The sequence below is a fragment of the Lucilia cuprina genome, chromosome 6 (genome assembly GCF_022045245.1).
Source record: "Lucilia cuprina isolate Lc7/37 chromosome 6, ASM2204524v1, whole genome shotgun sequence".
NCBI classification, from domain to species: Eukaryota; Metazoa; Arthropoda; class Insecta; order Diptera; family Calliphoridae; genus Lucilia; species Lucilia cuprina.
Window position 1 is genome coordinate 11,806,620 of NC_060954.1, and position 9,923 is coordinate 11,816,542.

Sequence of the window (9,923 nt, forward strand, 5' to 3'; positions counted from 1 at the left end):
ACAGACATAGAACGGAGAACTCACTAGCTTATAGACGAGTTATATATATCAGACTATAGAATATTTTGCAGGTCAGAATATAGCCTAATTTATAGATCAGCCTTTGTGGCATTCTATAAATTATACTTTAGACTTATCAACAGATTAATATTAAGACTAATCTGTAGAACACGCTATAGACTAGTCTAGAGATCAGTGTAGGGGAAACACTCACAATCAGACTCTAAGTAAGATCAGACTATAAACTATTCTACAGATCAGATTATTATTTTATAGGTCTCGCTATTGACTACTCTATAGTCTTTTGTTTAGACTAGTATTTAGATCAGGCTATATACTAATCTTTAGATCAGATTGTAGACTTCTAGTTTACTGGTTTATAGTTCACCCTAGAGGCTTTTCTATAGATCAAAATATAGACTATTCTATAGATCGGTCTATAGACTGTTCTATAAATTAGTCTACAGAATAGATATATAGACTATAGTCTGGTATACAGATTAATCCACAGACTAGTCTATAGATCAAACACAAGACCAGACTTTTGATAGACTAGTCTATAGATCATTGTATAGATTAGTTTAAAGATCATTGTATTGACTAGTCTATAGATCGTTGTATTAACTAGTCTATTGATAATTTTATAGACTTGTCTACAGGTCGTTGTTTTGATTAGAATTTTGATCATTTTATAGACTTGTCTATAGATTATTGTACAGAATATTCTATAGATCACTGTATAGATTAGTTTAAAGATCATTGTATTGGCTAGTCAATAGATAATTATATTGACCGGTCTATAGATCATTGTATTGACTAGTGTATAGTTCATTATATAGAATAGTCTATAGGTCATTGTATTGACTAGTATACACTAGTCTATATATACTAATCTATAGATCATTACATAAACTAATCTCGAGATCATTGTATAAACTAGTCTGTATATCATTGTATAGACTAGTATTTACATTAGACTCGATAAAAGACTATTGAACATAGACTAGTCTATATACAAGATTATAGATCAGACTATAGACAAGTCTGTAGATCAAACTATAGATCAGACTAGCAGGTTGATGAGCTATAGTCTGAACAATAGTCTAATACATATATTGTAACATTGTATCAGATCAGACTAGTCTATAGATCAATATGTAGACTAGTCTAGAGATCATTATATAAACAAGTCTGTAGATCATTGTATAAACTATTCTTTAAATCATTGTGCAGACTAGAATTCAGATCAGACTATAGATTACACTATTAAACAGACTATAGACAAGATTATAAATCAGACTATAGACTAGTATATAGGCAAGATTATAAATCAGACTATAGACTGTAGATCATACTACTAGATAGATGGGTATAGTCTAATATATATGTATGTACATATATTGTCTTAATATTGTACTGAATGTGGATTTATGTTTAGATCTTTATCTCAATCTAATGTTTGGTGGGAAATTGTATATTTTTATATGTATTTCTTTTGGTTTACAAATACATACATACATTCCAATCTTTTTACAATGAAAGAACAAATATTTCTGTTGTTATAGTCAATAAATTTTTAAATTTTCTTATACTATTTTAAATCATTAGCATTAAAAATTATAAAAATTTAGGTTAAATGCTGTTCTAGAATCTAGACTAATATCGATAAACATTTTTAGGAAAAAAGATTTTAAATTCACAGAAAACATTTAATAGCATTTTTTAATAATTTTTTTAACTAATTTAGATTAAATTTTAGATATTTATACAAAAAATAAAGCAGCAGATTACATTTAAAAACATGACAAAAATAAATTCAGCTTTTTTTCTCTCTTTAAATAATGTTAATTTAAAATCAAATAAAAGCAACAAGTTAATATTATTAATACATAATAAACTTTATCAATTTCCAGTTAATTGAATTTGTTGTTATCAATTTAATCTTATGAACAAAAAAAAAACAAACAACAAACAAACAAACTACAAATGTTTATAAAATAATACAACACAAAAAAACAGCAATAACTACTCATGTATTATTTGTTTAATTGCACGATGAGTTTGAGTGTGTTTTCATAAACATCTAGTATAATGTGCGAAGTGAGTTTAACTAAACGGCAGCTAGACATATGCCCGGGTAGCTCAGTCGGTAGAGCATTGGACTTTTAATCCAAGGGTCCAGGGTTCAAGTCCCTGCTCGGGCGAAACACTTTTTTTTATTTTTTTATTAAATTTTTTGAATTAAAGTTAATTATTACTTTACAGTTTTTAAACTAATAGACTAGTCTATAGCCTAAACGGGTTCTGAAGTAAAGACCAGATCATTATCTTAGTAATAAAAGTGTTTTTAACATAGAATAGTCTGTAGTCTGAACAATAGTCTAACTATAAAGTAGATTACAATCTATTCTCAATATACACTAGTCCATAGACAAAACTATGGACTAGATTATAGTCTGAACTCGGCACGAGCGATTTGAACTATAGTCTGAACGAATTTTGAACCATAGGACAGACCATAAGCTTAGCTAAAGACTAAATTAGTTTTTTTTAAACATAGACTAGTCTTTAGTCTAAACTATAGTCTAATCATAGATATAGACAGAACTATGGACTAGTTTATATTCTTAATTATATAAAAGTCTATAATCTGTACTATAGACTTAAACTAGACTAAATTATTGGGATCATAACCAAATCTATAGATTGTTATACTATAGACTTGTCTATACTATATTTAGAACTATATAGTAGACTACAGACTGATCTATAAACTAGTCTATTGTCAGAACTATGGATTAAACTATAGGCCATACTACACTGTGAACAATATACAAGTCTATAGATATATAGAATAGATTACAGGACGAAGGTCTGAACTAAATACTAGATTATAGACTGAAGTAAAGACTACAATATAGTCTAGATCAGTTCACAGTCTGAACAATTGTCAGAACTATGGATTAAACTATAGACCAGTCTACATAGTGAACAATATACAAGTCTATAGATCTATAGAATAGATTACAGGACGAAGGTCTGAATTAAATACTAAATTAAAGACTGAAGTAAAGACTACAATATAGTCTAAATCAGTTCATAGTCCGAACAATAGACTTAAGTATGATATATTATTCGTACTATTGAAATATAGACTAGACTGACGTCTGAGTAGAAACTAGACTATAGTCTAAACTAAAGAGAAGACTTAACTATAGCCTGAACTATTGATTTGTGTGCAATCTATAGAATGATCAAAAGATTTGACTTTAGAATATCGAAAGACTAACCTATCGAATGATCTATAAACTAGTCCATAAGATGCTTTATATACTAATCTGTAGAGAGATATACACACTAGTCTATAGAATGATCTATATATTAATCTTTAGAATATCTATCTATATAATGATATATAGAAAACTATAGAATGATCCATAGCCCATATAATGATCTATAGACTATTCCATATAATGATCTATAAACTAGTCTATAGAATGATCTACAGACTGGTCTATTGAATGATCTAGACTAGTATATAGTATGATCCATTAACTAGTTTTTAGAATGATCTTTAGAATATCCTATAGAATGACCCATACACCAGTCTATAGAATGATCTATACACTTGTCTATAAATTGATCTAAAGATTATTCTTTAGAATATATATAGATTTATCTATCGAATGATCTATAGACTAGTCTATAGAATGCTTAACATACTAGTCTATAGAATGATCTTTACATTTATCTTTTAAATATCTATCTATATAATGATCATATAATGATCTATAGACCATATCCAATGATAAATACACTAATATATAAAATGATCTATAGACTAGTTTATAAAATGATCTATAGACTAGTCAATATAGTGATCCATAAACTAGTCTATGGAATGACCTATATACTAGTCTTTAGAATATCATAGACTACTTTGTAGAATGATCTAGAGACTGGTCTATAGAATGATCTATAGACTGGTCTATAGAATGATCTTCAGACGGATCTTTTGAATGATTCAATTGAACCCTCTACTAGCCCATTAAACGATCCATTGCATAATATTTTGTATCATTTATATAATAGTTTTTAGAATGATTTATAGATTATTTTATAGAATGATCTATAGACTAGTCTATAAAATTATAGATTGAATTATCCATAGACTATACGGTTAATCATTCAATTCTTTAGAATGATCTACATACTAATCTATATAATGTTCTTTCTACTTGTCTATATAATGATCTATAAACTAGTCTAGAGAATGTCCTTTTATCTGATCTATAGAATGGTATTTTGTCCTATCTAAGTATAAACAGTGCTTAAGACTAAACAATAATCTAGTCTATAGTAAGAACAAGTTCACAGTCTATTAATTTCTTTAAATCTAATCTACCAGCATTATACGGTAATGTACATATATACATATTAATTAATTAACATTTTTTTGAGTTAACTAACTAGTTCCATAACCATAATAAACACCCTCTAATCTCTAATGATTATTTTGGTAATAGTTAGTACATACTAGTTATTGAATAAAACCAGTTTTAAGCACTCCAATTGAAATTTGGAATTTATTTAAGTTATTGAGTGTATCAACAGAAAATTACTATTTTCCATAAGAACATAATTACTTTTAATCTATAGTATTATGGACCATGTATTGCTTTAACTATGGTCAAACAAATGCATCTAAAAACCATTAGCCTTAAAACCACTATACAGTTTATATATGTAAGTATAAATATGTATGTCTATGAGGGTTTAGATATTCCTAATGGTAAACGAAATTAATCTCAGATGTATATATGTGTAAATATGGACATTTTTTTATAGATTTTAAGAACTTAATCATATTTTGAGTTATAAGAACATTATTTTAAAATTCTCTTTTATTAAGTTTGTTGCTATAACTTAACAAAAAAAGTTATGTTCTTGTTAAAATTTTTTGGAACAATTTATTGAAAACTATTAAACTAGACTTAAGTTTAATTAATTGGCTTCTATATAGTCTAAGTTTAATCTATATACTTGTCTTTGGTCCTATGTGTAAAGAGAGTGGTCCAAATTCCGATATATATGATCTTGTCTATACTACGATTTGTACACATAGTCTACGAACTGTTCAATAACCTAACATATAGTTTGATATGTAATCTAAAGACTAATCTTATCTATAGACACATATACAATCTGATTTATGGATTAGTCTACTATAGACTAGCATATAGCCCGTTCTAAACACTATACGATTTGTAGATTAAAATGTAGTGTGATTTATAGACCAGTTTTACATCTTACCTATAGCCTGTTTTATAGACTAGTAAGGAGAGTCTATACTCCAATAAACAATATACTAATCAATATTGCGGCCTATAGACTCGTATCTAAAGACTGTTATTTGGACCGATTTATAATCTAGTCTATACTGATCTATAGACCAATAGCCTGTTCTATTCACTACTCTATAGTCTGATTACAAATAAATGAACTAATCTAAAGACTGATCTATATACTAGTCTATATTCTATACTCTAGTCTGTAGTCTGATCTATGAACAAGAAATTAGTTTGATCTGTAGACTAGTCTATAGTCTGACCTATAGACTAGTCCATCGATTGAATAGTCTATGTTATATGGTCCGATTACTAGTCTATATTCAGATATTCGGATGGTTTGAACTAGACTGGTCTATAGTCTGAACTATAGAGTAGTCTATAATCTGAACTATAGACAAGTCTATAGTCTCAACCATAGACCGGTCTAAAGTCTGAACTATAGACTGGTCTATAGTCCGAACTTTAAACTGGTCTATAGTCCGAACTATAGACTGGTCTATAGTCCGAACTATAGACTGGTCTATTGTCTAAACTATAAACTGGTCTACAGTCCGAACTATAGAACGATGTATAATCTGAACTATAGACTGGTCTATAGTCTAAACTATAGACTGATCTATATTCTGAACAATAGACTGATCTATAGTCTGAACTATATACTGGTCTATATACTGAATTATAGACTGGTCTATAGTCCGAACTATAGACAGGTCTATAGACTGAACAATAGACTGGTCTATACTCTGAACTATAGACTGGTCTACACTCTGAACTATAGACTGGTATATAGTCTGAACTATAAACTGGTCTATAGTCTGAACTATAGACTAGTCTATAGACTGAACTATAGACTAGTCTATAGTCTCTACTATAGACCGGTCTCTAGTCTGAACTATAAACTGGTCTATAGTCTGAACTATAGACTAGTCTATAGACTGAACTATAGACTAGTCTATAGTCTCTACTATAGACCGGTTTATAGTCTGAACTATAGACTATAAACCGGTCTATAGTCTGAACTATAGACTGGTCTATAGTCTGAACTATAGATTTTAATAATAGTTTATTATAATTTGTAGAATAGTCTAATACAAAGATTAGTCAATAGCCAGTACTAATATAAACTCCAGTTTATAAACTAATTTATTAAATAGTCTACGTCGGATCTATAAACTGCTATAGGGTCCGATTAAGAGACGAGTGTATATTCTTATCTATTGACTTCCGATCTAAAGACTAGTCTATAGTGTGATCTATTCTCGAGTCTTTAGTCTGATCTATGGACTAGCCAATAGTCTGATATATAGACTAGTCTATAGTCTGATTTATTCACTTGACTAAAGTCTTATCTAGAGCCTGATCTATGGATTTCTTTATAGACTAGTCTATAGTCTGATCTATAGATTAGTTTATAGTCTAATCTATAGACTAGTTTGCAAACTAATCTGAATTTTAGCATATAGTCAAGTCTATAGAAAAGACTATATATATAGACTAGTATTAGTTTAATGTATAGAAAAGTCTAATATAAAGACTAGCCCTTAGCAAGCCCATAGTCTATATTATGTTCTATAGACTACTCCATAACCCCGCTCGATATACCAATTGACTTATACCAAATTTGTAATCTTTTTTATTTCCTCACCTCTCTTTAACATCTATCAAACAGTTAACAACTATCAATTAAATAATTTATATAAATAAATTATTTGACAGTTAGTACTTACTAGGCTTGTGTTAGTTTTAATAATTATGGCCAAAATTATAATTGAATTTTCTAAAATAATTTGGCCGAGAAAAAAAAGACAAAAACATGAAATCAATTCTAGGCAAGAAAAAAAAAACAAAAAACAATGTTTAAATTTTCAAATTCAACTCATAAAATGTGAAAAATATTTTAGAATAAAAATATACATACATGCATACATATGTACATATGCATTTGTGTATGTATGTCCGTATACGTTCTGCTGTGTTTTAAAATGTGACATATGTATTTTAAAATACTGGTATATGTTGAAATAATTGCATGTGTGTGTGCGTGAGTATTTGTGAGCCTCTGGTAAATATAATAAATTAATAAATTTATTGAACACAACATATTGAACTCAATATTATTATTATGATGGTAAAAGTAAGAAAGAGAGAGAGAAATTTTACTGAATAGAGGGTTGGCACATTAAAATTCAATTCAATATTCATACAAAACACTATTATATAGGTGTATGTATGTGTATGTATGGATTTCATATCCTACTCACATTTGTATATGTGTATGTACATTTAAGAGTGCAAATTTAATTCCCAAAACTCCCAAAAGCATAAAGTAAATTATTTCAATTAAATATTTTCTCTACAACTGAACATTTACAAATAAACATATACAAAAATACATATGGAATATACATACACACAAACACACACACACATACCTACATACACACTACATACAAATACTGAACTCTAAATGCATTTATAAATGCATTGCAAATGTATACATTTGTTTCATTGTATGTTGATCTGTATGTAAGTAGTGGTAGTGTTATTCACAACTTTATCAGGAAAATTTTGTTTTGTGTAAGTTCATGTGTGTGTGTTTGTTTATTTGTCTGTATGTATAGCAACAATTGTGCTTTAATAAGTATAACAAAATATGAAATTGTCCATCTTTGAACAAACCCAAAATACAAAAAAACAATCAAACTCATATAAACCTCATCTGATATTGTACTAAAAATAAATGCACTATGGCTCTAAAGTCCTTATTATTTAAATATAAGATTCATTACAATAGACTAGTCTATAATTTATCGTAATAAATAGACTAGTCTATAGTCTGATCTATAGACTATTCCATAATCTGATCTATAGACTAGTCTATAGTTTAATCAATAGTCTAATCTATATACTAGTTTTTTAACTGATCTTTTGTCTGATCTAAAGACTTGATCATAGTCTGATCTATAAACTAGTTTATAGTCTATAGTCTAATCTCTAAACTAGGCTATATTTTGATCTATAGACTATATAGTCTGATCTATAGAATAGTCTATAGTCTGATCTTTAGAGTAGTCTTTAGTCTGATCTATAGAGTAGTCTTTAGTCTGATCTATAGAATATACTATAGTCTGATGTATAGACTAGTCTATAGTCTGATGTATAGAATAGTCTATAGTCTGATGTACAGACTAGTCTATAGTCTGATCTATAGAATAGTCTATAGTCTGATCTATAGACTAGCCTATAGTCTGATCTATAGACTAATCTATAGTCTTAACTATAGACTAGTCTATAGTCCGATCTATAGACTATTCTATAGCATAATCTATAGACTAGTCTATAGTCTGATCTATAGAGTAGTCTTTAGTCTGATGTATAGAGTAGTCTTTAGTCTGATCTATAGAGTAGTCTATAGTCTGATCTATATATTAATCTATAGTCTGATCTATAGACTAGTCTATAGTCTGATCTATAGACTAGTCTATAGTCTGATCTATAGACTAATCTATAGTCTGATCTATGAACTAGTCTATAGTCTGACTAGTCTATAGTCTGTTATATAGACTAGTCTATAGTCTAAACTATAGACTATAGTCCGATCTATAGACTAGTCGATAGAACGATCTATAGTTTTATCTATAGTCTGATCTATTGTCCATCCCATTGTGTTTATTTAACCAGTTATTCTCTCCTTTCCAGTCTCCTTCGCCCATTTCATTTATTCATTCAGTCACTCATTTATTCATTTGTTTACTTTACTCCAACAACAAAAACAACAACACCAACAACTACAGCAGTCACAAAAAGTATTTCAATCTGTTTGTATTTAAATTTTTATGCGTAAATATTGTTGTTTCGAGGATGTATGTATATGTGTGTGTTTGTATTTACATATACAAAATGCAACAGAATCCTTTTTTTGCAACTGGTTGTTGCTGCTGTTTTATTGTGTCCCAATGCTAACGCTGTCACTGCTCTCAAAAAAAGGACACTAGTCTAGAGCAGTTAAGGGCGTTTCAGTAATTCATAAAATAAGTTTACCAGCTTTGCAGTAATGTTACAATTACTTCATGAACGATCTGAAGATGAAGCTTTATGTGACAAAACAATAGCTGTTGTAGGAGTGTTTGCTGCCCATCACTGCTTTAGAGTGAAAGTGGCATTATGTCTATACTTTAAATTGTTTATGCGAATGTATGAATGCGCTTGTAAATTGGTTTATAAAATTTCTGTTCATGTGTGGTGTCTACTACAGAGCATTTCAATATTTTAAGAAGTTTTATTTTTTCATTACTCCAGAGATTGAATAAATACAAAAAGTGAGATTTTTTTTCTTTTTTTAAGTTAAATTTAAAGGAATGATAATGATTTAAATTTTTTTTCAATTATATTACTGAAAATCGAAACTAAAAAAAACTTTCATTATGTCACAATCTGAGATTTCAGCTTTTACAACTATCTATTTGCAGACTATAGACTAGACTATAGACTAGACTATAGACTAGACTATAGACTAGACTATAGACTAGACTATAGACTAGACTATAGACTAGACTATAGACTAGACTATAG

At 28.7% G+C, this 9,923-nt stretch overlaps 1 non-coding gene across 1 annotated transcript; it reads left to right on the forward strand.

Moving 5' to 3' along the window:
- The first annotated feature begins 2,131 nt into the window (after nt 1-2,131).
- On the forward strand, nt 2,132-2,204 carry Trnak-uuu. The gene has a single exon. It is a non-coding gene; the product is annotated as a tRNA-Lys (tRNA).
- Nucleotides 2,205-9,923: the final 7,719 nt, after the last annotated feature.